Genomic DNA, 24478 nt, shown 5'->3' with positions numbered 1-24478 from the left:
AAATGAGGGAACCCAGGTCTAATTAGAACTATTCTGAGGAGATTTTAGGTTATTAGAGAGATCGTGGCCCGAGGAGATATAACAGTGGAAAGAGTTTCATCCAAAGATAACATCGTAGATCCACTAATAAGGTCGTTATCTAAGATTTTCTTTGAGCGTTACAAGGATTTGATGGGGATCAGACATATAGGTGATTCGCTTTAGGTCAAGTGGGAGATTGCTAGTAATAGGAGCCCTACAAGCCAATCACATGAGTGATGACACGTATGATATGACACAATCTTTTTGCTTATTATTATTTGATATTTTATCACTTTATATTACTTGTTACACACACACACAAATATATATATATATATATATATATTGTAATGTCCATGGATCTATGTGATTGGAATCAAATCGTGATGAGATCATGATAATGAGACCGATTCACCTTTAAATATAGATCCTAAATAATCCCGGTCATAGGTTACTCAAGAGGGGCATCGAGACAACTGGACAAATAAGTGTGTTGTATACCCATCCATATGATGGAAGCAACTGGTATAATAGTTGCTCATGTGGGGACACTGGAGCTACAGTGCAGGGGTTCATTGGAGAATGAGTTCACTGATTGATCCGCTCATAGAATGTTGGATAGTTAATGATACCTCATTGTTAAATAGCGATTTCGTTATCCCAGTTGTGTACTTAGTCCTTAGACTTAAGACACTAAGGATGTCCTATATGAGTACTACATTCTTTGATAGCAAACTTATAGGTTTAGAAGTTCCAAATCTAGCACAACCGATCATCAAGAGTGATAGCCAATCTTACAAGGACTATTGAGTGTCGATAGAGGATCATCCACTCTTGGTATCATGAGAGAAATATCTCATGGATTCTTGCTCAAACAAATCCTTAACTAGGGCCTTTCGGATTGAGAGAGAAAGAGTTCTCCGGGAGAATCCGATTAGATCGAGACTCGAGTAAAAATTATATGGGTCTGACAGCACTAAACCCAGTATACAGTATTTGAGATATTAGATGGATGAGAGACTCTAGGTACATAGTAACTGAGGACAAATAGGTCTAATGGATTGAATTCCCTTGTATCGTTTGGGAACTGCGGCCTAGTAGCCTAGTATGTCCGTAGTCGATGAGTCGAGTGAATTATTATGGAGATAATAATTCACTGAGTTAGGAGGAGTTCTGATAGGTATAATTAACAACTAGCTCGATACTGGGCCTAGAGGGTCACACACATATGGCAAGCATTGCGGCAAGTAGAGGTTCGGATATGAGATATCTATCGGAGCCCTTATCTTATTGGGAGAACCAAAAGCTTATAGGCTAGAGCTTCTCTCATTTGTCATCTCATATTCTACTCTCCCCTTTGCAGCCCTACTATGTGGATCACCGCTAGAAAGGTGGATGCTTGACCCCCCTTTATCCTTTCCTACAGATTTATAGAGATTTAAGGATACTAGGTAAAACACAATCTTTCATCTACGAAGTTTTTGTTTTTGTGGATTTGTGCACTAATCTTTATACGATGACGAACACCATTTATGAAAAATTTGGGAAATTTTATTTTCTGTTCTTCTACTACGCATGTGATGTCACCCCCTAGATTTCCCAACAACTAAGTGATGAAATCTTTGTTACTCAAAATAAATATGCTTTAGATCTATTAAAATGATTCAATATGGATAGTTCTAAGACTATTAAAACAACAATGAGCACTTCCACAAAGTTAGATATGGACCATGATGGAAAAAATTTTGATCAAAAAAGTTATAGGGGTATGATAGGTAGTTTACTATATCTCACCGTAACTAGATCGGACATTATGTTTAGTGTTGGATTATATGCTAGATTTTAATAGAATCCCAAGCAATCTCACCTAAAAGCTGTTAAGAGGATTTTTAGATACCTAAAAGGAACTCCAAATCTAGGATTATGATATCCAATATTCAAAAATTTTGAATTAATTGCTTATGCCGATGTAGATTTTATTGAATATAGAGTAGATAGAAAAAGCACAGAAACATGTCAACTCTTAGGTCATGCATTTGTCTCTTGGTCTTCCAAGAAACAAAACTCGATTGCATTATCTACAATCGAAGCTGAGTATATAGCAGCAGGTGCATATTGTGCTCAAGTTATATAGATAAAAAACACATTAGAAGATTATGGAATTTACTTGAAACATATACCTATAAAATGTGATAACACTAGTGTAATATATTTAACAAAAAATCCTATTCAATACTCTAAAACTAAATATATTAACATTAGGCATCATTTTTAGATTATTTTAATAACCATGATGTATCTTTAGAATTTATTGATACAAAACATCAATTACCTAATATTTTTACAAAACCTTTAAATAAGAAACAATTTGATTTTATTAGAAAAGAATTAGGTATGTTAAAACTTTCAAATGCATGAGTTCCTTTTATATATATTTTTATTTTCTTAGTTCTTTTTGGAACTTGAGTTTTCTTTTTATCGAGATTGTTTCCAATCACCTTCTTGAAGTTTTTATTCATGGATTTTTGATCCTTCATTTGATGATCTTTTCCTAAGAATTCTTCCTTACTCTACTCATGACAGAAGAATTTTTATTCATGGACTTTTGGTATGTGATGATAATTTCTTATGTGGTGATCTTTTATGTGATGATCATTTCCTATGAATCATTATTCCTTCTATTTACAAGAATAGGGATTTGATTCATGAATTTTTAGTATACACATTTTGATTTTTTTTGTGATGAATTCTTTCTCTTTTTATTTATGAAAGTAGAAGTTTGATTCATGCTCTTTCAGTTCTTATAACTTGATTTTTCTTGTGATGAATAAATTCCTCCCTTCTTCTTCTTCTTCCTCTTCTTCCTCTTCTTCTTACTTTTGTGACAAAAGGGAGAAAGAAACTTGCTAGTATCTCAAAAAAAGTAAAAAAGTGCTTGCACATCTAAAGAGAAGTGCTAGCTTCCCCATTTCAAAAAGCAAAAGTAGTTATCTTGCGAAGTTTTTACTTAACTTCTCATTTCACAAATTTGCTAGCTTGCATAAAATGGTGTAAGACTTACTTGCATAGTTCAAAATGATGTTAATTTTGGTAGTATGCATGAAGTGATGAATGCTTTGGTATCAAGTAGTTTATGCCCAAAGTGATGTTGATTTGTTATGAAGTGATGAAATTATGTATGTTATACTTTGATGACTTGAAACTATGATGATGCACAATGTATAAAATTTTGATATATTGTATTTGATTACTATGGTCAAAATTGTTTCACTTGAATTCAAAGGTTATGATTCCTTTTGAATTCAAGTTTGTCTTATCTCAGTATGACATATAGATAGGGGGAGTTAAGGTTAACTCCGTCATCAATTGGTTGTCATCATCAAAAAGGGAAAGATTGTTGAATCTCATAATTTTATTATGAAATTAATTGATGAATTAATAATCTAATCCATGTGTTGAGATAAGTGATGCAAGACTAACTATGATCATAAGACAAGAAAAACAATTATAGAAGAATCCAATATTATGCCGGAGTCAATGATCGAGCATCGGGCCGAATGAATCAAGTGATACACCAAAGGATTGGACGATGCAGTGAAAGCTCATCGGAAGTTCACTGAAAGCTCGCTAGATGTTCGCTGGGAGTTCACCGAAAGCTCGTCAGAAGATTGCCGGGAGTTCACCGGAAGTTCACTAAGAGTTCGGTTGAACAAATGACGTGCTAGACAACTTAGAATGCTTTTATCGTAATTGTTTTAGCCTTAACTATCGTACTTAGGACTTTAATTTGAGTTAGTTTTGAGAGAAATCATACTAACTCAATTAGGGGCCAACTGGGCCCATAACAGGGCTGAATTGGGTCAGTTGTATGGCCCATGTAGCCACTTGGAGCCATGTCAAGCGGTGGAACCACTTGAGGCTCAGCCTCACAGGTGGTCTAGGCTGTGGTACCGCCCAGACTGGGTGGTGGTACTATTGGCAGTTAATGCTGCTAGGAGATGGTACTGCCCTATCAAGCAGTGGTACCGCTAGAGCCCAGTCTCTAAGGCTCTATTATGTTAGGATCAAGAGCACTAAGAGGGGGGGGGGGGGGGGTGAATTAGTGCAGCGGAAAACTTTCGATGATTAAAACTGCATTCGTACGATAAGAGCGATTTCAGTAGAAAAGTCGATTCGTAAATCACTTTAACTTGTGATCAAGTAAAATGCAGTTAAAGCAAGTCTATGAAGGCAGTTTGCAGTTATGATGGAAATTAGAATGTAAGCGTAAACTGAAATATGATATTCGTATGATAAAACTGATTTACGTCTAAACGCCGATTTGAAAAATACTGAACTTTGAAACACGATCGTAAATGCGCAGAAGGCAGTAAGCTAATGAGGAGGTTTGCAGTAAAGATAATATGCTCAAAGTAAATGCAAACCGAGATTTAGAGTGGTTCGGTCAATCTTGACCTACATCCACTTTTGGCTTCCTCTACCGACGAGGTCATCGACGTCCACTAGAGGCCTTCCTTCAATAGGCGAAGGCCAACCACCTTTTTACAGTTTCTCTCCTTTTGACGGGCTTAGAAGACAACCCTTATAGAATTTTCTTTCCTCTCTTGATAGATCAAAACTTGGAAGAAAAGAGGAAGGAGAACTTTTAACTTATACAACACTTTTGAGCTCTAAAAATCACAGAGTAAGATCTGTTGAATCTCGAATTTTGATGATAAAATCAATTGATGGGTTAATTGATCTAATCCATATTATTGAGTTAAGTGTGCAGGATTAACTATGATAACCAAAAAACACAAAGCAAGAATATCGGAGTCAAGTTCGATGGACGTTTAATAGTCCGAAGAATCGTCGGAGATGTTGCCGAAACCAACCGAGAAGAAATCGGGAACCTCTCGGAATTTTCGGATATTCGCCGAAGAGATCGTCGGAGGTTCACGGAGATCACCGAGAAGGCTCGGCTACTCGTTAAAGTCATCACAAGTTTGGGAGCTTGCTAGGAGTCCGTCGGAAGAAGTTCGTCGGAAAGCTCGCCGGAACAAGACTCAACGTTCGCGGTTGAAAACTTGCTTAGGATGTTTTTTTTGTTATGTAGTTCACTTGTAATTAGGATTAGGATTAAGAGATAATCCTATATCCTGGTTAGGGGCCAACTAGGCCCAAAATTAGATTTGGTTTGGGCTAAATTTGAAGCCCAACAAGTAAACCGAAGGGTCTGGCGGTGGCACCGCCAGACTGGGCGGTTGCACCGCCCAGCACCCGAGAGCTGGGTGGTGGCACCGCTTGGGTTGGGTGTTGCCACCGTTGAGCACTGTCAGTGTCTGACAGTGATAGGCGGTGACAGGCGGTGGCACCGCCACTGACAAGCGGTGGCACCGCCAGCATCGGGAACCCAAAGAGAATTTAAATTTTGGAGCCCAAATTTGAATCCTCTTGAGGCCTATAAATACCCCTCAAATCTAAGCTGAGATAACAACTTTTTGAGAAGCAATTGAGTGAGAGAAAGGTCTTAGAAAGTCTTAGCAAGTCTTGTTTTTCAATTTGCTAGAGAGTTCACCTCCTTCTTTCTTACTGAAAATTTGTAAGAGGTTGAACTGCTTGTAAAACGTTGTAAGAGGGGTATTTGCCCTTCCATTTCAAGAGATTTGCTAGTGGAAGGTGGGAGCCTCATCGAAGAGGGGCCTCGCAAGTGGATGTAGGTCATTTGACCGAACCACTATAAAATCTGCGTTATCTGGTTTGCATCCTACTCTTGCCATTTACATACTGCAAACTTCTCTACTTAGTTACTACGCTTTCATACATTTCTAAGTTATCAAGCTTCTAAAATCGGTTTCCATTGATATTGCTTTTCATCGTACAAAAGATTTATCAAACCGAAGTTTTAATCCGTTGCACTAATTCACCCCCCCCTCTTAGTGCCGCTCCGATCCTAACAATTGGTATCAGAGCTAGGCTCACTCTCATATTTGGTTTGATACCCAAGAGAGATGGCTTACTTTGGCATACATGAGGGTCATTCTATCACACGTCCACCCTTGTTTAATGGGTCGGATTATACTTATTGGAAGACTCGTATGAGGATCTTCCTCATTTCTATGGATTTCGAGCTTTGGACTATTATTGAAAACGGATTTCAAAAATCTTCTCTTCCGATGAGCGAATGGAATGAATCGGAGAAGAAGGTTTTTGCTTTAAATGCAAAGGCTATGAATGCCTTGTTTTGTGCACTAGACAAAAATGAATTTAATCGTGTTTCAATTTGTGATTCGGCTTTTGATATTTGGAGAACTCTTTAGGTCACTCATGAAGGCACTAGCCGAGTGAAAGAGTCCAAAATCAACATCCTTGTGCACTCTTACGAACTTTTCCGAATGAAACCAAGTGAGTCCATCGGAGATATGTACACCCGATTTACGGATGTCATCAATGGACTCAAAGCTCTTGGTAAAGATTTTACTAACTTTGAACTAGTAACTAAAATCTTAAGATCCCTCTCTAAAAGTTGGGATCCAAAAGTTACGACCATTTAAAAGGCTAAAGACCTTAAAACATTCCCTCTTGAAGAACTCATTGGGGCTCTAATGACCTACGAAATGACATGTCAAGCTCATGACGAGCTCGAGAACCCCCTTCCAAAGAACAGGAAGGATATGGCACTCAAATCACAAGAAGACCACTTAAAAGGAACATCAAGTGATGAGGACAGTGACAATGACATTGCACTTTTGACTCAAAAATTTTAAAAATATTTAAGAAAGAACAAATTTAAAAATAATACAAAAAATAAATTCGAACAAAAGAAGGACCAAGTGATTTGCTATGAATACAAAAAACTGGGACACTACAAGAACGATTGTCCTCAAGCCAAAAAGAGAACATCAAAGAAGAAGGCGCTCAAGGTAACATGGGATGATTCAAGTGCGTCCGAAGAAGAGGAGTCCTGTTAGGATCAAGAGCACTAAGAGGGGGGGGGGGTGAATTAGTGCAGTGGAAATCTTTCACTATTAAAATCGAAAGCTGCGTTCATTTGATAAAAACAATTTCGATGTAAAAGTTGATTCTAAGATTACTTTAACTTAAGATTAAGCGAGATGACGTTAAAGTAAATCTACGAAGGCAGTTTGCAGTTTATGATGAAAATCAGAATGCAAGCGCAAACTGAAATGCGACGTTCGTACGATAAAACCAGTTTACGTCTAAATGTCGATTTTGAAGATACTAAACTTTGAGATACGTTTTATAAATTCGCAGAAGGCAGTTTGCAGTTATGATTGAAATCAAAACGTAAATGTAAACTAAAATGTAATGATCGTACGAAAAAGCCGATTTACGTCTAAACGCAGATTCAAAAAGCTCTGAACTTAGAAACTCGTTCGTAAAAGCGTAGAAGGCAGTAGCTATTTAGGAGGTTTGTAGTAAAGATAAAATGCTCAAAGTAAATGTAAACCGAGATTTAGAGTGGTTCGGTCAATCTTGACCTACTCCACTTTTGGCTTCCTCCACCGATGAGGTCACCGACGTCAACTAGAGGCCTTCCTTCAATAGGCGAAGGCCAACCACCCTTTTACAGTTTCACTCCTTTTGATGGGCTTAGGAGACAACCCTTACAGAAATTTTCTCTCCTCTCTTTACAACTCAAAACTTTGAAGAATAGAGGGAGGAGAACTTTTGGCCTTTACAACAATTTTGAGCTCTAAGAATCACAGAAAAAGATCAAGATTTCGAGTGTAAGTTGTGCTCTTTCAGTGCTGAATGGGTGGGGTATTTATAGGCCCCAACCCAGTTCAAATTTGGAGCTCAAAACTGTCAATTCCCGGAATTCCGGGATCAGGCGGTTGCACCTCCTGACTGGGGCGGTTGCATCGCCTGGCAGAGCTCGAAGACTGAGCCTCTGGGCGGTACCACCTCTGTTAGGGGTGGTTGCACCACTCTGCCAGAGCTCGAAGATTGAGCTCAGGCGGTTGCACCTCCTGACTGGGGTGGTTGCACCGCCTGCCAGAGCTCGAAGACCGAGCTAAGGCGGTGCTACCTCCTGTCAGGGGAGGTTGCACTGCCCAGTCTCGCTCAGAGACTAAGCCCAGGTGGTGCTACCTCCTGGCTGGGGCGGTTGCACCGCCCAGTTTCCCTGGGAGACTTAGCCCAGGCGGTGCTACCTCCTGGCTTGGGCGGTTGCACCTCCCACAACAATCAGGGTCCGAATGGGTAGATCCATTCGGCCCAATTTGGGTTTTTCAAGGGCCCAATTGCCCCAAGATTAAGCTAATGGGATCACCTCCCATTTCCAACTTAATCATTATGCTAACTACGATAAATCCTAAGACAATTTCTGCAGCTTGTTCTGGTGCGTCAATCGCTTCTTCCGGCGAGTTTCCGGCGAACTTCCGTCGATCATCCGATGAACCCTCGGTGATGCTCCTGCGGACTTCCGGCAATCTCCTGGACTTGCGACGATCCACTTGGCGAGTTCTGACGAGCTTCTTTTGGCAAGCTTATGGACTTCTCGGATTTGTTCCCAGAACCTCCGACGACTGTCCGAACTTCCGTCGAACTCTCGAACTCCCAACGTGATCATTGTCTTGATTCCGGCGCAACTCTTGCTGCATGTCTAACTTTCATCGTAGTTAATCCTGCACACTTATCTCAACACATAGATTAGACAACAAATGACAATTGACTTCATCATCAAAATTCGAGATTCAACAATCTCCCCCTTTTTTATGATGACAATCAATTGATAAAGGAGTTAACCTTAACTCTCCCTATCTATATGCCATACTTGAGATAACTCATTCTTGAATTCAAAACCTTAAGAATTCAAGAGACATATTGATAAGTTAAAATCATTTGAACTTATCAATATTCCCATCATGATTCCTATCATGATGTATCTCTCTGAAGATGATGTCAAGGCTTGACATTCATTTTCAAATTTTACATTACAAGTTTAAATGATGGTAATAGTAACAATTCATCATATTGTAAGATATCAGCATGTAAAACTGTGAAGTAAGATTTTGATATCATTACATGATGTACACATTTCAAGTACACATTTCAAATATTTTAGCAAGTATTGCATTTCATCACACGGTAAGATATCAAGTCGTAAAATTACGATGCAAGTTTTTTGTTTGATATCTTGACACGATACAAGGCATAATGCAAATCATAGCATTTATTCATATATCTCTTGGTGATGCAAGCATGGCATAATTATAGCATCAGTGTTTATAGCATCAATTCATATATTTCTCCCCCTTTGTCATCAACAAAAAGATGGTAGTTGTGATATCTGGAGAACAATACAAGTAAATTTTGAGTATAAGTGCGATGATTGTTTCATGCCTTTACTTCATTCATGTTATTTCCAATAGTAAATGATAGGAAATTAATTGTTCAAGCACATAAAGGAAAACATGATATGTTGATTGCTTTGATTCATGCTATTTGTGAGTTTGCTTTGAGTCAAGATATGTGAAACAACTTTTTGTAAATAGAAATACTATCATCCATATTTCAAGATGGAATCATTTCATCAAATCCATTTCAGAAAAATATTTTTCATAAGAGTGTACGAGAAAATCTGATTTTTAGCATTCCAATTATTAAGCGAATCCGAAAATGAAATTAACTCTTTCATGCATTCGGACAAGACTATGCTACAGATTTTCAAATACAATCAAAAGACAAAACATTTTTGTATTCAACATATAATTTCTAACATGTTATTTAGGCATGTAATGGCAGTCAAGTGATTTGATCATTCAATAAAGTCCGAAAAATAATTTTAACTAGTTTATATGTTCGGACACATCAACATTCCTAACTCTCTTCTTATGAAATCAAATTGTTCTTCACTTAGAGGTTTTGTAAAAATATTGGCTAGTTTAGTGTCAATATCATGGCAATGTCATGACTTATCAACTACATTGGTGTATCACTTTCTCAAATTATATTTATCATGGAAATCAAGGCCCAAGGTTTTCAAAACATTTAGTTTCAATGTAAAATCCGAGATAAACAGTGAGAGAAGTTTGTAACTCTGCATATGCTCACAAGAAAAATATATCAAGTAACCATATCAAGGATCAAGGTAAAGCCCATCATGGTGAGTAATATAAGGAGTTTACAACAACAACAGATGATTGTGTTCATACAAGCTCATTCATGAGGTGAAAAATTAAAGTGCCTAAATAAAGAGTCAAATTGTCGATGAATTTGCTGTAGCTCAGATAGGATTTGATCTTTTCGATGTTCAAGCCATTCTTATCTTTGTTCGAATCGGTCCATCCGAATTCCAATATCTTCGACAGATGATGTATGAGTTTGCTCAAATGGATGTGTTTCCTCAAAGGGACAGATCGGAGGAGATTGAGTAGCCCTAAAGATTGGTGTTTCCGGTTCTGGCTCAAGTTGAGGGGGGTCGGTTCTTCTAGGCATTCTAACCCAGTTACCGTTTCTATAAAAACATCTTAATCGATGAAGTAGATTTTTATTTATTATGCTGAACCTATCTACTTTTATTACTTCTTCTTCTGGCGGTATTAGAATATCGTAGGCTTTCATTATTCTAGTGATTAAACCACCATATGGGAGCATCATATCTTTCTTAGATAGTTCTAACATGTTTTGTTGGATAAGATAACCAAGACAGATGTCATGTCCTTTCATGATCAAATACATAGTTCCTAATTCTAATTGGCTTACTTCATCATGATGGTATTGTTTAGGGAGAATAATGCTAGTTAGGATATGATGAAGTACCTTAGTGTTTAGAGGCAGTAGATGTTCACAACTTTTAGGAACAAATGCTAAGTTGGGATTGGCAAAGATTGTTCCTAAAGCTTCAACATATGTGGTTCCAACAGCTTCATCATCCCATGATCCTCTAAAGTAAAGTCCTCTACTTTTTATGGGAATGCCTATCATGTCGCAAATAAATTTATCCGTAATGGAGATGTATTGTCCTAAGAGATAGGTAGACATTCTTTCTTCTTCATCTACTTGTATGTTATTGTAAAACAATCTAACAAGTCTTGGATAGATGGGTTTATTAATTTGTAAGATAGGGAGTAGATCTAAGTTTGCAAACCATTGGATTGTCTCTAAGTCTCTTAGCTCATTTAAATCTACATATTTTCCCTTATTGACACTCCTAAGTTCGAAAGAGGAAAATTTTTCAGCATGGTATTTTGAATCGAAAAGGGTGAGATCAAAATCTTCCACTAATCTCCTCTTTCCTTTGTCCCTTGAGGATCTTCTAGATCCCATAACTACTGCTGTTTTAGAAGAGTAGTGATGAGCAAGAGTAAATGAAAGAAAACATAATTTAAGGGCTTCTTAGAGAATACCTTAGTGAGATCTTTAAGAGAGGGAAGGATTATTGATGTTTTGCTCCGAAATGAGAGGTAATTGGGATGCTTTGAGGGGAGAAATGGGGATTGAGGAGCATTGGAAGAGTAAAGAAGGGAAGGGAGTGAGTTGGGGTCGGTTTCACCGCCGGCCCTAGCTTGGGTTAAAAAGGGCAGAGTTGCGGGCGGTTGCACCTTTGGCTGGGGCGGTGCAACCGCTTGCAACACGTGACAGCCGAAGGTGCTACCTCCAGCTGGGGCGGTGCCACCGCCTGCAGGCGGTGAGCACTTGTTCTGATCGCAGTGTGATCTGATTTGAGAGTTTTTGTCTTGAGAAGAATTTTCATTCAGAGCAATCAACTTTACTTACGTAATTACGTAAGAGATTTCATTTTAAGATAAGAACTTTTGCATGATCAAGATAGATCTTTTGACATGCATACTCTCAATGTCGTATAAATGTTTGTGACAGTTTGTTCAAGTTGATAAGCCTTGTAAGTTCAGGACAAACTTAGTCAGTTCATGTTATAGAGTTGGATTCGAAAGTTATAAACGGATGAAATTGATGGCTTCGAAAATCCAGAGGATATGTGAATCATGCGTTTCTAATTCTGAAAAATCAAATAGGATTGTATCTAAATTGCTTTTGTGATTTTTAAATTTTTAATCTTCATTCTCTATTTAGGCTAGAGAGCATTGCGAGTTCTTTTTGGATCTTGGGTCATGAATATCGCGAATCCAATGAGCAGGATATTATTTCTTGCTCTAGCTTATAATTTTTTATATGTTTTTACAGGAAAGGATGATTTTTAGGTACCCATTTGCTTTTGGGTGCCTCAAAAATAGATCTACATTGTTTATCATGTTGCATAGAATTTATCATGGTTCCTTTAGGAACCCAAATTAATTTATTCGGACTAATTTTCTTAAATGGACAATAATACGTTTTGTGTCCAAGTTTGCAACAAAAGTTGTATTTGTTTTGGTGTCGAACATGTAAGATGAGGCCTTTTATAAAGGTGGTTGGATTTTGGTGAGGACTTCTCACAAATCCAATTCCACTTCTTTTGGGAACGTGACCCTTGTTTGCAAGGATCATGTTTAATGACTTGCTACCAATCTCGAATTTCTTCAAGGTGTCCTTAAGTAGCAAGTTTTCCTTTTGGAGAGTTTCTAGATCATGGCATTTTATGCATGAGCTTAAACTATCATGATATTCAGCTTTTAACTTATCGAAATTGTTGAATCTCGTATTTTGATGATGAAACTAATTGATAATTATGTTTATGTTTAACTGCATTTTGAGTGATGCAGGTCTACTCGATCAGGATTAGACAGTTAACGCAGGAGGAATTGACGTTGCGCTGGAGGAGATCACATCAAGATATTGGACGGCAGAAGGCTTCGGACGTCGGGCATCGGGCCAAGGAGAGCGAAATTACGCCAAGGATATCGAGGTTGCGGAGGTCAAACGCTGATTGGGCAACAAGCTGCAAGAGAGGACGATGCACCGAAGAATCGGATGAAGCGCCAACTAATGACGTGCCGGGCAACAGAATGTCAATTCGCGTTGTAATAATTGTCTAGATCAGAGTAGAGTTTTAGCTTGTGTGTGCAAGATTAACTACGATAACGACGAAGATATAAAGCAAAACAAAGTGTCAGAGTCAAGCCAGAAGGATTCATTGCGAGTTCAAGAGTTTGACGAAAGTCCAAAGGTTCGTCGGGAATGCTGCCAGAACTAGCCGAGAATGAGTAGGGAGCTTGCCGAAGGGTTTTTCGGAAGCTCGTCGGAAGGTTCGTTGGAAGTTCGCGGAGCTCGCCGAGAAAGATCAGAGCTTGCCGAAGAAGCTCGTTGGAACTCGTCAAGATCAAATCATGAAGTCTAGGAGCTTGCCGGGAGTCCGTAGAATGGTTTCCGAGAGTTTATCGGAAAACCGTCGGAAGTTCGCCGGAAGCTCGCCGGAAAAAGTCTTGACTTACGGACTTTGTAATAGCTTAGAAAATGTCTTTAAATTCGTAGTTAGTACGTTAATTAGGGTTAAGATTAGGTGTTAATCTTATAACCCAAGTAGGGGCCAATTGGGCCCGAGTTCGGACTGGTTTGGGCCAAGTTTGGAGCCCAACCAGTGAGCTGAATTGGCCTAGGCGGTGGCACCGCCTAGGCTAGGCGGTGGAACCGCCCAGCACCCGAGAGCTGGGCGGTGACACCTCCTGGGCTGGGCGGTTGCACCGCCCAACACCCGAGCGCTGGGCGGTGGCACCGCCAGCATCGGGAACATAAGAGAATTCAAATTTTTGGAGCCCAAATTTGAATCCTCTTGAGGCCTATAAATACCCCTCAAGTCTTAGCAGAGAACACAACCTTTTGAGAAGCTAGAAGTTGAGAAAAGCTTTAGGAAAAGTCTTGTTTTCAATAGCTTGAGTGTTCACCTCCTTTCTTTTCATTGAAATCTTTGTAAAAGGATGAACCACTTGTAAGAGGTTGTAAGAGGGGTGTAAGAAGGAGATTGATCTTTGCCTAGTAAAGGAAGATCATTAGTGGATGCCGGTGGCCTCGACGGAAGAGGAATCGGAGGAGTGGATGTAGGTCACGATTGACCAAACCACTATAAACTACCATCTTCTCTGGTTTGCATTTTATTCTTGCCATTTACATACTGCAAACTACATTACTTAGTCACTACGCTTCCATACGCTTCTAAGTTATTAAGCTTTTCAAGTTCAGTTTTTTATCGTACGAAAGATTTTTCCAAAACCAAAGTTTTAATCCGCTGCACTAATTCACCCCCCCTCTTAATGCCGCTCCGATCCTAACAATTGGTATTAGAGCCCCGTTTTTCTACCTTGGTTTAACACCCAAATAGAAATAGCTCTTTACGGCTTTCAAGAGGGTCACTCTCTCATTTGTCCTCCATTTTTCAATGGGACGGACTACACTTATTGGAAAACTCGAATGAGAGTTTACTTACTTTCTTTGGATTTGAATTTATGGCACATAGTCGAAAATGGATTTGAAATCTCTTCTCTTCCAATGAACCATTGGAATGATTTGGAGAAGAAGATGTTTTCTTTAAACGCAAAGGCTATGAATGCCTTATTTTGTGCTTTGGACAAAAATGAGTTCAATCGGATTTCAACGTGCGAAACGGCTTTTGATATTTGGTGAACACTTGAAATCACGCACGAGGGAACTAGTAGAGTCAAAGACTCGAAAGTTAACATTTTAATACATGATTTTGAGCTTTTTCGAATGAAGCCGAGCGAAACCATTGTTGACATGTACACCCGTTTTACGGATGTCGTCAATGGTTTACAAGCTCTTGGCAAATGTTTCTCAAATTTTGAACTTGTTAGTAAAGTTTTACGATCACTTTCTAAAGCTTGGGAATCAAAAGTAACGGCAATACAAGAAACAAAAGATTTAAATATTTTTCCACTTGAAGAACTTATCGGCTCATTGATGACATATGAAATTGTGCACAATGCACATGATGAACACAATGAACACTTGAACCACCTTCTAAAGAATAGGAAGGATTTCGAACTCTGGACAAATGAATACCACTTGAGCGATAACTCAAGTGATGAGGACAATGATGAACTTGAACTTCGAACACTAAATCTTAATAAGTTTATTAAACAAAAATCTAAAATAAACAATGAACTTGAACGGAGGAAGAGGCCAAAGAAGAGGAAGGCAACCAAGGATGAATCAAAAACTTCCAAAGATGAAACGGCGAATTGGGCTTTGACGAGCTTCGACTACAAGGTAAGTAACTCAACTCTCTTGAATTATTTTGAAATTACTTGAAGTCTTTCATGAGTGCTTACTTTAGAATAGGAAATAAAAAAATTATTTTTCAAAAATTATATCATGTTTTTCTTTTTAGCATCTTTGAAAAATTAAAAAAATTGATCATGAAAAGTATATTGCTAAGGTTTCATGTATGTTATGTTTTTGAAATGTTGAATGATGTATGCAACATTATGGATGATAGTTATATGATATGTGTTAATGCTTAGGATTAATCCATGCATGTGTATTTTGATGATTTTATGTCATGCATGAGTTTTTGAAGTAAATGTTGATTTGATACTCTTATTTTTGATTAACATGTTTTTGGTCTAATCATTTTTATGATAAATTAAGTTGACATTCTGATGATATATTAAGATGACATAGTGCATGTACATCTATATATGAATTTCTTGATAGTCTTTTGATGATAGATGTGATATTATGATGTGTTCGGTCTTGATGGCTTCATGACGAAACTTTTATTTTGATTTTAAAATTATATCTGTTTTCACGAAAGACTTGAATACCCTCACATGAAATCAATTGTATGAAATGGAAATGATTTTCTATCCTATTGAAATTAATGAATTTATTTTACCAATCTTGTGAATTTCATGAAAATAAACATGATGAATATTTTAAAAATAAATGAGTGTATCATGTATTTGGTCTTAATGATTTCTCTTAAACATATTTTTTTGAAATAATACTTGATGATGAATATCAAGATATTAAAAGGATGTTATCATGGAATCATACTTGATGATTTGTTTTACGAAATTTACCTTTCCGTCTTAAATGTCGACACTTGTTTTATTAAAGGTAAAGGAATGCTTATAAGAAGCAAATCACATGAATAGAAATTTATAAAAATGAAATACGATCCTCTATCTTATCGACTTTTCAATCAATCTATGCTTGTCATGTATGAATTTATTGAACGTGATTTTGAGGATGATTTCGGATTTCACAAATGCATGATTCATACTTATGACATGAGACATTTTAAATATGAATCATGTTCAATGCTTCAATCATATTATATCTCTCTTAATTCATTTTGTTCTCCTAGATTTATTTACCAAAGAGGAGAATCTTCCAAAAATAAAATGATACAAATGAATCACTTATCGATATGTCTTTTTGAAATATCTTTTTAATGTGATGTTGATAATTTGAGATGCCTATTGGAATTCATGACATGAGATAATTGAATCCTTGACTTACTCTAGCTTGAAAATAGATGTTTAAAATCTTGCTTGATTAGTTGTTTTATAAGATTTTGCCTTTATGTCTTGAACTTTCATGCTTATCTTGATTTGGCATATAATGACTAAGGCATGCTTAGATGAAAAAGAATTACTTAAAAAATACTTTTCCCATCGGATCGAGATTAATGATTTCATGATATTTTGTGAATCTCGAAATTGATTTTGATGACTTGATTATGAGTTTCAAGTTACCGAATTGATTTGAATAAGTTTTATTTAAATCATAATCTTGATCTTGCAAAATTGGAATCACAAATAATATCTTTTGGTATTTATGAATTGATACTCACAATATGAAAGTATTAGTATTCATGACTTGAATTTGATTGAAACATTGCATGCTTAAATTAATCATTCTCCTATGTTTCAAAAATTCTTTAAAAGCCTTATGAGATGATTGAAAATTAATTTGCTTTATGATGAATCACGAATCATGACTTGATCTATGATATTGATATATTTTAATCATGATCCTTGGTTATATAATTCTTTTGCTCTATTAAAAGGATTTATTGAATGAATCATGTCCTTCTTGAATTTTCTTGATATCATGACATGATTTTGTAAGTTGGCTTGTATAATGATTAAAATCTTTTGGCTATCGATTTCTCCCTTCTTTTCAGTAATGACAAAGGGGGAGAAATATATGAATTGATACTATGAGTGCCATATTTGAATGATAAATATATGAATTAATAAGTGCCATATTTAAATTTGAATTATGTTAAGATATCAAAAGAAGCTTGCATCGAAATATATGGTAAATTGATAATCGAAATGCTATGATTGTCATATGTCATGTTTGCATCATATTAAGATATCAAGAACTTGCATTATAATTTTACTTGCTGATATCTTGTCATGTGATGAAATGCTACGAATTGTTGCTAAAATGATGCATGCAATACTTATGCTTTCTATGTGATGTATTACATATGATGTGAATCATGATTAATATTGCCTTAATTTGAATTCAAGGTTTATCTCAATTATGAAATTTTTAAATAAAATGATTACTCACCTTTGTCATAATTTAGAAATTGACATAAAGGGTCTTCCCTTCTTTTTGACAATGACTAAGGGGGAGATAGCTAGCTTGCACAATTTAAGAAAAAGCAAAAATTGCACTTCTCAAAAGAGAAGAAATTGCTATCTTAAACATCACTGAAAATTGCTAGCTTGAAACATCAAGAAAATGCAAAAATGTGCTATCGTACCGATCTCAAGAAAAGCAAATATGCCAACTTGCACATATTTGAATTTGCTAGCTTATAAAAGTTGCATATTTCAAGAAGCAAGAGTTGCTTTCTTGAACATCTCTAAATTGCTAGCTTGCAAGTTCTAAAATGTTGTAAAATTGCTAGATTGCATGATGATAAAAATTTAATATTATGTTTTTCATGCAATGAGTTGAACCTATATAACAAACACTTGATTGTGGTACTTCTGCTTTTTGTTGATGACAAAGGGGGAGAAGTATGTTGATGACATGACATGTGATGCATAAGTTTTATGCATATGTTCATAATGACATGTTGCAAGTATTCATGATGAATATTACAATGACTTGAATTCAAGGTTCTATCAATATGGCATATTGATAGGGGGAGTTTGTTTAAACTCCGGGAGTGAAGTTTAACTCCGTCATCAATTGGTTGTCATCATCAAAAAGGGGGAGATTGTTGAATCTCGTATTTTGATGATGAAACTAATTGATAATTATGTTTATGTTTAACTGCATTTTGAGTGATGCAGGTCTACTCGATCAGGATTAGACAATTAACGTAGGAGGAATTGACGTTGCGCTGGAGGAGATCACATCAAGATATTGGATGGTAGAAGGCTTCGGACGTCGGGCATCGGGCTAAGGAGAGCGAAATTACGCCAAGGATATCGAGGTTGCGGAGGTCAACCGCCGATTGGGCAACAAGCTGCAAGAGAGGACGATGCACCGAAGAATCGGACGAAGCGCTAACCAATGACGTGCCGGGCAACAGAATGTCAATTCGCGTTGTAATAATTATCTAGATCAGAGTAGAGTTTTAGCTTGTGTGTGCAAGATTAACTACGATAACGACGAAGACATAAAGCAAAATAAAGTGTCAGAGTCAAGCACGAAGGATTCATTGCGAGTTCAAGAGTTCGACGGAAGTCCGAAGGTTCGTCGGGAATGCTGCCGAAACTAGCCGAGAATGAGTAGGGAGCTTGCCGAAGGGTTTTTCGGAAGCTCGTCGGAAGGTTCGTTGGAAGTTCGCGGAGCACATCAAGAAAGATCGGAGGTTGCCGAAGAAGCTCGTTGGAACTCGTTAAGATCAAATCGTGAAGTCTAGGAGCTTGCCAGGAGTCCGCAGAATGGTTTCCGAGAGTTTATCAGAAAACCGTCGGAAGTTCGCCGGAAGCTCACCGGAAAAAGTCTTGACTTACGGACTTTGTAATAGCTTAGAAAATGTCTTTAAATTCGTAGTTAGCATGTTAATTAGGGTTAAGATTAGGTGTTAATCTTATAACCCAAGTAGGGGCCAATTGGGCCCGAGTTCGGACTGGTTTGGGCCAAGTTTGGAGCCCAACCAGTGAGCTGAATTGGCCTAGGCGGTGGCACCGCCTAGGCTAGGCGGTGACACCTCCTGGGCTGGGCGGTGGCACCGCCAGCATCGGGAACATAAGAGAATTCAAATTTTTGGAGCCCAAATTTGAATCTTCTTAAGGCCTATAAATACCCCTCAAGTCTCAGCAGAGAACACAACCTTTTGAGAAGCTAGAAGTTGAGAAAAGCTTTAGGAAAAGTCTTGTTTTCAATAGCTTGAGTGTTTACCTCCTTTCTTTTCATTGAAATCTTTGTAAAAGGGTGAACCACTTGTAAGAGGTTGTAAGAGGGGTGTAAGAAGGAGATTGATCTTCGCCTAGTAAAGGAAGATCATTATTGGATGCCGGTGGCCTTGACAGAAGAGGAATCGGAGGAGTGGATGTAGGTCACGATTGACCAAACCACTATAAACTACCGTCTTCTCTGGTTTGCATTTTATTCTTGCCATTTACATACTGCAAACTATGTTACTTAGTCACTACGCTTCCATACGCTTCTAAGTTATTAAGCTTTTCAAGTTCAGTTTTTTATCGTACGAAAGATTTTTCTAAAACCAAAGTTTTAATCCGCTGCACTAATTCACCCCCCCCTCTTAGTGCCACTCCGATCCTAACAGAAATTACAAATAAGACTATCATACTCCTTTTTTAGCAATTTGTATTTTCTACTAATTGTCTTACATTCATCAAATAATTCATGGAAAGCATTTAATAATTCATGATAAGGTAAATCTGCATCAATTAAATCCGTTACCTCTTCTCCGATGGCCATTAGGGCGTAATGAGCAACTTGCTCGGTGTTGGACTCCTTTTCTTCGGATTCGCTCTAATCATCCCATGTTGCTTTGAGCGCCTTCTTCTTTGATGTTCTCTTTTTGATTTGGGGACAATCACTCTTGTAGTGTCCCGGCTTTTTGCACTCATACCAAATGACTTGGTCCTTTTTGGGTTCAAGTTTATTTTTTGTATCATTCTTAAACTTGTTTCTTTGAATGAATTTTTTAAATTTTCTTGTTAGAAGTGCTAAGTCATCGTCACAGTCCTCATCACTTGAGTTTTCTCTCAAGTGGTCTTCTGAAGTTCTAAGTGCCATATCCTTCCTGTTCTTTGGAAGGATGTCTTCTTGCTCTTCATGAGCTTTGCAAGTCATCTCGTAGGTCATTAATGACCCAATTAGTTCTTCAAGAGGGAAGTTGTTTAGATCTTTCGCCTCTTGAATAGCAATGACTTTAGGATCCCAACTTTTAGGAAAGGATCTTAGAATCTTATTTATGAGCTCAAAATCCGAAAAACTTTTTCCGAATCCTTTTAGACCGATGACGACATCCGTGAAACGGGTAAACATTCGCCAATAGTCTCACTCGGTTTCATCCGGAAAAGTTCAAAAGAGTGTCACAAAAGATTAATTTTTGACTCTTTCACTCTACTTGTGCCTTCATGAGTCACTTCGAGTGTGTGCCAAATATCAAATGCGGTTTCACAAATCGAAACATGATTAAACTTGTTTTTATCAAGTGCACAAAATAAGGCATTCATAGCCTTTGCAATAAGAGTGAAAGCCTTCTTCTCCAAATCATTACAATCGATCATTGGAAGAGAAGACTTCGAAAAATCGTTTTCGACAAGATTCCAAAGTTCAAAATCCATAGAAATAAGAAAGATCCTCATTCGGGTCTTCCAATAGGTGTAGTCCGTCCTATTGAACATGGGTGGACGTGTAATAGAATGGCCCTTTTGGTTTTCGGCGTAAGCCATCTCTCTTGGGTTTTAATCCGTTTGAGAGTTAACCCCGCTTTGATACCAATCGTTAGATTTGAATCAAATGTGTGTATTATTGAAAAACCAAACCATAACATAACTATGATTGAATTAAAATAAAATAATGTCTACACCATCAACCTTGATGAACTAAGTAATGAAATGTGCTTCTTCGCTTTAAATGATGATGCTTGGCTTTGGCATAGGAGACTAGGCCATGCAAGCATGAAACTAATATCTAAGATCTCATCTAGAGAATTAGTGTGAGGAATTCCAAATATAAAGTTTATTAAGGACAAAGTATGTGATGCATGTCAACTAGGTAAACAAATAAAAACTAGTTTCAAACCAAAAACTCAAATTAGCACCACTAGACCATTACAATTGATTCATTTGGACTTATTTGGACCAATTGACACGACAAGTCTAGGAGGAAGCAAATATGCGTTTGTAATTGTGTATGACTATATTAGATACACTTGGACCTATTTCTTAGCTCACAAAAGTGATTGCTTCAAGTGTTTCTCTAAATTTTATAAACTCACTCAAAACGAAAAAGGTTTCATGATTTCATCAATTCGGAGTGATCACGGTGGCGAATTTCAAAACCGTGACTTTCAAAATTTTTGTGAGGTTAATGGATACAATCATAACTTCTCCGCTCCGAGGAATCCCCAACAAAATGGAGTAATTGAAAGAAAAAATAGAAACCTACAAGAAATGACAAGAACAATATTAAATGAACATAGTCTACCCAAGTATTTTTGGGCCGAAGCCGTAAATACGGCTTGCTACATCATGAATAGGGTCCTAATAAGACCATCCCTATCAAAAACTCCCTATGAATTATAGAACAGCAAAAAACCAAATATTTCCTATTTTAAAGTTTTCAGTAGTAAATGCTTTATTTTGAATGAAAGGGATGCCTTAGGAAAATTTGATGCTAAATCCGATGAAGGCATCTTTCTTGGTTACTCTTCCGTTTCTAAGGCTTTTCAGGTTTTTAACAAAAGAACCATAGTAATAGAAGAGTCTATTCATGTAGTTTTTAATGAAATTTCTAATTTAAAGAAAAATGATTTTGATGATGATCTTGGTTTTGATAATTTGAATTTAAATGAACCCCCTCCTCAAAATAGCAACTTAGATGCATCTTCTTCCGAAATTTCCTTACCCAAGGAATGGAAGTATATAGATGCTCATCCAAAGGAGCTAATTATAGGAGATACATCAAAAGGGGTTCAAACTCGTTCCTCTTTCAAGAATTTTTGTGCTAGCGCCGCCTTCCTTTCTCAAATCGAACCTAAATGCATTGATGAGGCCATAAAAGATGATTTTTGGGTTATTGCAATGCAAGAGGAATTGAATCAATTTGAGAGGAATAAGGTATGGAAGCTTGTTCCTAGACCTAGTGACCATTTAGTCATTGGTACTAACTGGGTCTTTAGAAACAAGCAAGACGAAAATGGTATCGTGGTTAGAAACAAGGCTAGATTAGTGGCCAAAGGTTTCAACCAAGAAGAAGGTATCGATTACGAAGAAACCTTCGCTCCCGTGGCTCGATTAGAAGCTATAAGGATGCTCCTTGCCTATGCTAGTAGTAATAATTTTAAACTATTTCAAATGGATGTCAAAAGTGCTTTCTTGAATGGTTTTATTTCCGAAGAAGTATATGTCGAACAACCTCCCGGATTTGAAAATTCTCTTCTTCCTAATCATGTATTCAAATTGACTAAGGCTCTCTATGGCTTGAAACAAGCTCCTAGAGCTTGGTATGAAAGGCTTAGTTCTTTTCTTATTTTAAATAATTTTATGAAAGGCAAGGTTGATACTACATTGTTTATTAAATATTTTAAAAATAATTTTCTTATTGTGCAAATTTATGTTGACGATATTATTTTTGGCTCTTCGGATGAATCATTATGTGAATCATTTGCCAAATGTATGAGTCACGAATTTGAAATGAGTTTAATGGGTGAGTTAACTTTCTTTTTAGGATTACGAATCAAACAACTTAGGGATGGTATATTTCTTAACCAATCTAAATATACATTAGAATTGTTAAAACGATTTAACATGGATAATTCAAAAGCAATAAACACCCCTATGAGTACTGCGACTAAGTTAGATATGGATGAAAATTGTGAAAATTTCGATCAAAAAACATATAGGGGAATGATAGGTAGTCTACTCTACCTCACCGCGACTAGACCGGATATTATGTTTAGTGTAGGACTTTGCGCTAGGTTTCAATCAAATCCTAAATTATCTCATCTTAAAAGTGTTAAAAGATTATTTAGGTATCTTAAAGGAACTCCAAATCTAGGACTGTGGTATCCAAAATCTGAAAATTTTGATTTAATAGCTTATGCAGATGCCGATTTTGGCGGATGCATGATAGATAAAAAAAGTACATCCGGAACATGCCAATTTTTAGGACATGCACTTGTTTCTTGGACTTCCAAGAAACAAAATTTTGTTGCACTATCTACGGCGGAAGCCGAGTATATTGCTGCAAGTGCATGCTGTGCACAAGTTGTTTGGATGAAAAATACATTAGAAGACTATGGAATTCACTTTAAAAATATTCCCATAAAATGTGATAATACTAGTGCCATATGTCTTACTAAAAATCCAATTCAACACTCTAGAACTAAGCACATCGACGTTAGGCATCATTTCATACGCGATCATGTCCTTAACAATGATGTTGTTCTAGAATTTTTTGACACAAAGCATCAATTAGCAGATATATTTACAAAAGCTTTGAATGAAGACCAATTTGAATTCATTAGAAGGGAATTAGGTATGTTAAATTGTCCTTAGAATAAACTTGTTTGAATGGATTTTTCATAAAGTTTTTCATCCTCTCTCCGTTCTTCGGTGATTCTAATCCTTCTCTTTCGATTCTAAATGACATGTTAAATTATCTTATCCTATCTTGAGTCAAACACCGCTCCCATCTGATCAAGATTAATGATTTTATGATATTTTGTGAATCTCGAAATTGATTTTAATGGCTTGATTATGAGTTTTATGTTGACAATTTGAATTTAAATTAGTTTGTATTCGAATTATGATCTTGACTTATTGGAGTTACTGCTTGAATTTTTTTTTAATCACAAGCTCTTCCTTGTACACCTACAATTTTTGTTATTTATAGAAAGAAGAGATTTGATAAAATGGATGAATGTTGAATTTTCCTTTATGATGAACTCGGCATAAATTTTTTAGCATACTTAATTTTGGATGCTAAAATTTTTGTATGATCAATGTTATAATCACAAATTATGTGCTTCAAGTCTCATTCCCTTTTTGTTGATGACAAAGGGGGAGAAAAGTGATGACTTGTACCATTTTGATAGCATGACTTATATGAATTGCAAAAGTTTGTAAGAATGTCTTATATGCCTTGCAAAATCCTTGAGAATATCACAAGATTGATTGATCATATTTAAAGCATGCCTTACATCTATATCATGAAATTCATGTTGAAAATCTTTATCTCCTGTCGTAGTAAAAATTGTCTCTTATCATTCGACTTGAAAATGATTTTCATCGAAGTTTCACATTTACTTATGCTTAATGAGAATAACGATAAGTTCTACGGTTAGAACTTATCAATTTATGCTTGAACTCAATGGGATGGAATTCAAGTGTTTTTATCTTCTCATAATATGACATATAGA

This window comes from Musa acuminata, chromosome BXJ3-10 (assembly GCF_036884655.1).
Source record: "Musa acuminata AAA Group cultivar baxijiao chromosome BXJ3-10, Cavendish_Baxijiao_AAA, whole genome shotgun sequence".
NCBI lineage: Eukaryota > Viridiplantae > Streptophyta > Magnoliopsida > Zingiberales > Musaceae > Musa > Musa acuminata.
The sequence above is the reverse complement of the archived record's forward strand: the minus strand, read 5'-3'. Positions refer to the sequence as shown.